Here is a 5,553-nt window from a genome sequence, read left to right as displayed (position 1 = left end):
GCCATAAGGCTCGTGAAGGATTTACGATTTTACAAAATTAAAGTAATGGAGACACTTCACATTGGTATGTAGGAAGATATGCCTTTCCCTCCGGTAAGTTTCCAGTTAACGATATCTGGCGAGGGACCAGTAAAACAATCTGGGAACATCAGCCACTCTTTAAATTTCCATGATCGCTCTTAAAGAAATGCTATCAGAGAGAATTTTTCGTAATATATAAAATGATAGGAAAAATAAACATATAATTGGGGTCAAGATCGGTCCAATCAGTGGTGGGTGGTTTGATGGGAGTGGAGGGGTGTGAGACGTTTGGACAGCTTCTGACACCGTGACTAGGGAGGCTGGGAATGTCACTTAAGGAGTTGGTGGTAATGGGTTTGTGGGTTACTGGTAAGGAGGATTGTGGTTGTGGAGGAAGTTGTAGTGACCATCTGCTCCCTGGAGGTCTGCGATGCATTGGAGTCTTGCTGGGCATCTCTTCTTCCAAGCATGCTGAGGTCCTCGGCAGTTAGGGCACTTGGCAATGGTGTGTTGTCTGTCCTAAAACTTGGTGATGCAGTGTGCTGCGGGGTGCTGTCTGCTGCTGCAAACTGCATAGGCCTCCGTGCCTGTGCAGTGGTTCCTGTGCTGTTCATACTTTTGACACTTGAAGCAACTGAGAGACTCCGGGAAGTATTCCTCCCCTCCATGTGGAAGGTTCCCCAGTAACCGAAGGAGATCTGTGGAGGTCGTTGTTCCTTGGTCACTGCTTCTAGCTTGTGGGATCCTCTTCCTGATTTCCCCTCACATCTCTTGGCTGAGAGAATGGAAGGGTGGTTCAGCACTGGGTCGAGTGGTAGGTCCAGGCTGTAACTGATAATTATGGTTGTCGGCTTTTCTGAAGGGTTGAGGTGTTGGACGTTCTCTTGCTGTACTAGGAAGTCGGGGTTTCCTTGTCCTTGGCAGAGATGACGAGTTGTCCTCGACGATTTGGCCTAATCGTCATTTTTAGCTGTGGATTCCTGGCCTCCATAGCGGCTATGGCAGCATAGGAGGTCGTATTGGGGCTAAGAGTAAGCCTGAATCTGTATGATTGGGTATACGTGCTGTTGGTGGTCTTTTGTGGAGGTGGTTGTTGGGCAGGATAAGTGGTGGTATCTTGGTTGCCCTCTGCTTCTCTGCTTCATTGATCTGGTTGTGGTTTTGCTGTGTCTCTTCTTTGTTGTCCTCAGGTGTTTCATGGGTGTGTTCCATGGCTGGTTGGGTGGACGAGGTGGGTCTTTTTCTTGTGACTCCATAAGGTGAAGCATCGTGGCTTCATGATCCTTCCCTTCTCCACTCTGGCCCAAGGGGAGTCAGAAAGAATGAAGGGGGACAAGCGCCTGGCTGCCATCGCAAAAACACGATGTTAACCGACAGCTGCTTGTCGAACTAGCAATTAGGTGCGTTTTGTTTCCGTTTCAGTAACACATAAAATGTGTGCTAATGACGCAGTTCAAATTCGCCAATTCGAACTAGCTAACACTGGCTATAAACCCCACGGTCAAAGCACTGAAAATTTCAGTTACTCTTCAAACGAGTGGAAATGCTACCAGATTGTGGGGTTTTTATAAGCCAATTGGGGAGTGTCAAGCTTCCGAATCATGTAACATTTCCGTTGTTTCTTGGCCTCCAGGTTCACGTCCCAATGAGTCATGATGAGTAATAGCGAATGTTCTAGGACAATAGGCTTTCATATTTAGACTACAATCCATAAACACTCAGCGAAATTTGACAACACCCACCTTACTTCTTGTTCACTCTCGCGTCTCTCTCTGATTTAATCTATCCTTTCACAATTGTATCTAAAATATTGATCTCTATGTTTCTTATTAATGAATAAAATTTACGAATAAACCTATTGCATACATATACTAACTCGTCTATTATGGACATGCATGAAATATTTCAATTTTTGTCACCAACTTATAAAGTACTCAATTACGTGGCTAAGTCATTCATTATGAATATATATATATATATATATATATATATATATATATATATATATATATATATATGCATATAAAGTAACTTATCCCGAAATACCCATCGTCTGACGTGTGCAAAATTATCATATATAATATGTTTATGGATATGTATACAGTATATATAATCTCTGTATTATATATATATATATATATATATATATGTGTGTGTGTGTGTGTGTGTGTGTGTGTGTGTGTGTGTGTTTTCTCTTTTTCTCTATCTGTCTAGATTAGAAACAGTTTGGAAAATAAATTCCATTGCAACTTGGTGGATGCTTTATTTTAACCTGAAGGAGCGACTCAGAGTCTTGATCCAAATCCTCGTTGATTCCCAAAGAGGATTAAATATTGTAAAATTCCACTAACCCAAGATAATTGCGGACCCCTGTTAAGGAAATCCTTACCAAAATCATTCATTTCCTAAAAGTCTCTTCTTTCGATGATAACGAAGAATTGTAGGTTACTTCATGCTTCAGGTCTATGCATCCACTATTTGGACCTTTTTAGGATTTTAATAGAAAAGAAGATCGTTTACAAGAACTAAAATTGAGAGACACTGGCAGATGCTTAATTGAGTTTAATTGGTATAAATTAAATAAATAAAGAATAACAATTATGTAACACTTTATATGTAGTAATTTAGTCAATGTTGCAACCCTGCATTGAGAAGCTACCATGAGAGAATGAAGGATCAGCCAATAATTTACTTGATAGTTTGTGGTGCATTCCATACATTTTGAAATCTAATAACTATTATTCATTATCTTAGGGAAAGGCTAATCTTTGGGATCAGATGTTTGGCAGTAATGAGACTTGAGCTATACTGATTGATTTAGGTTTACTATTCTGTATAATTGACTATCTTTTACTTATTCCTGCTACTTATAGAAATATATATCTAAAGGCTATTTTTCTTTTTTTTATGTAAAGACTGGTCATTACTTTGCTGCATATGCTGAAAATAATCATCTGTTCAATAGTTTTTAGTTTTGTTTTTCACAGGGCTTTTGTGAATGTAGTACACTCCTTTAAATTTTCGGTGTTCTAAGGAAATCCATTGATTCAGGTCAAAAACTTTGTGGTTTTTATAGACTCCTGCGCTAATATTGACCATGATAATCAAAAGCTAGTCATTTCCGATTTTTCTATAAAGTTATTAATTTCGTAATTTTCAAACTAAAATTTGCAAAATGTGTTGATGGTGAGCTCCCTCGTAACTACTCGAATGAAATCTTTGGTCATCTCTAAGAGAGATTAGTTCACCAAAGGTTCAACTGGGCTCCACAAGGCACTAGAAGATTTAGAAGACCCAGACCTACATGGCTGAGAACTATGAAGCGTGTAGTGGGAGATGATGAGTGGAGAAGTATTGAATTAAAAGCTTCAGATAGAGGCGACTGGCGAAATATAACCAAGGCTCTTTGCGTCAATGCGTAGGAGGTGATGATGATATACTCCAGTTGCATCGATATTATTTAATATACAGACCTATTTGTTACTTCTCTTTTTGACACATCTATATATAATCAGTGCATGTTGCAAAACGTATTAGGGATAAAGTTGAACCCTAAAAAATTCAAAATATGATTGTTTATATGTTTAGGACACTGGATCGCCACAATCCATATTTCATGATTAATGATGTCCCGTTTAGAATATTAGGGTGTTATTCTTATAGTAAGAAACAAATATTCTGGTAAAGCCTATCAAGAGATTTTGTGGTGTCTGTGTCATGGAAATTTTTTCATCCTCCGATTCATCCATGTTTTGCAAAATGTTTCCTGTTTTGACCTTTACCAGCTGTCGGTTATTTCATATAAAGTTTAGTTGATATATTATTCAAGATCGTAATTTTAATTTTTGGCGCGATTCGCTGAGCTTATTGTAAATTCTTTATAGGTTTTCTCCACCATTCTGATAAATTTGTTCATTCTGAATATATTATTCACTCGGAATACGATATATTCTGTAAATTTCAACTCTCTTGACGTTTTCTTTCTTTTCAATTTACTTAAGTTTTGTGCAAGTTGCGACTATCTCGTGAAAGGATCAGATGTACCTGATTCGCAGGGTGTGTTTAATTTTGACTCCTTTCATAATCTGAAATGCATTATATTTAATGCGGGTTCCTTTGTTATTGCTCTGGTGTTATATCTCTCATTTATTGTTAACATTTGCCACTGTCTTCCGCTTTGGTCTGTTTTTCCTGATGAGCTCCTGAAGCTTTTAGCATTTTGCTTATCCAAGTGGAGCTGTTGTTCAGCCAATGATTATGATAGTGATGATGTCGATGATTTTTAAGTTGAAATTAAATAGTCTCATAAAAGATAGGAAATGTGGTAATATCTGACAATCCTCTTTTGGTACAGTCCCTCGATTTATACCATGAAGGTGGACCGAATTGATATATTTCAGAAAAATTTTCTGGAAACACAAGAAATTATTTATTTTTGATAAATAACTAAAATCACTTATATATAACGCCATAGATGTTATGAACATTAAACTGTTAAAAATGTTTTATTAAAAGATAACCAGGCGAGTGAAAGATTACACAAATCTGCTTCCGAATCGAAGGAGGAGCAAGGGAATGGCACCCAATGAAGGGGACAAAATTGAAGTGATGAGAGGGGAAAGTGGGAAGGGAAATCGCTTGATATTTAACGGTCCAATTACTAACGAACTGCAAAGGAAAAGGAAATTCAAAGTGGGAAATAAAGAAGGGAGAACATATTGTGGAAAACAGCCCTTTTCCTCCCTGCTGGAAAGCTGCTGTGCCAGTTGAATTTACCCTTTAAATGCCCCACTTTCTCTATTTCTACTCTTTATTTGTTTGTTATGTAAATAGCCAAAGGATTAGTTAAAGGTGAGGCATGTTTGCGTAACTATAAATAAGGGGCATGTGACATAAAGTCGTTTATTCAGGACAGTGATTTTGTTTAATGAATGATAAGCAAGATTTCTGAGCCGAATAAAAAGAAAATAAATTTTCTTCTCTGATTAATCCTTTGTCGTGTAAAAGCAGGAATAGAACATTTTCATAATTGTCGTATGTACAAAGTTTACTTACTCTGTTTTTAGAGACATTTTATTTCAGAAATAATGATTTTCTTCATGAGAGGAAGATTAGCAATTATTGTCATACTTCCTGTGGACGTTTTTCATTATTATTATTACTGTTATTATTGATATGATTAACCTTCACAATCTATAGTTAAACCAATTTAAACTTTAAATTGACTTATGTATTTAAGAGTGCGTATAAACTCGTATCTCGGTTATCTAATAATTGAATAAATTCTTGAAAATAACTAAAAATCACTAAAAGAAAGTCCCTACGCCGTGTAATTGATTAACTAATAGTATAACAAAAATATTTTCTGATATATGTTTTATTTTGTTAAGAGTATCATTAGATTATATCTTTATTTATATGTTCATATCTATGAACATGATAAAGTGAATTTATGTACCTACTGATAAAATTAAATGTATTCAAGGTATTGAATAAAGTTTCAGTTTCTGTTCCCGTAAACATTATTTTATT

The 5,553-nt window shown here is 36.6% G+C and overlaps 1 pseudogene; it reads left to right on the top strand.

Moving 5' to 3' along the window:
• Positions 1-1,231: 1,231 nt before the first annotated feature.
• LOC137630249 (uncharacterized) overlaps positions 1,232-5,553 on the top strand; it is a 135,432-nt pseudogene continuing 131,110 nt past the window's right edge.

Source organism: Palaemon carinicauda, chromosome 38 (genome assembly GCF_036898095.1).
Source record: "Palaemon carinicauda isolate YSFRI2023 chromosome 38, ASM3689809v2, whole genome shotgun sequence".
NCBI lineage: Eukaryota > Metazoa > Arthropoda > Malacostraca > Decapoda > Palaemonidae > Palaemon > Palaemon carinicauda.
Note: the sequence above shows the minus strand (reverse complement) of the source record. Positions and strands in the feature narration are given on the sequence as shown.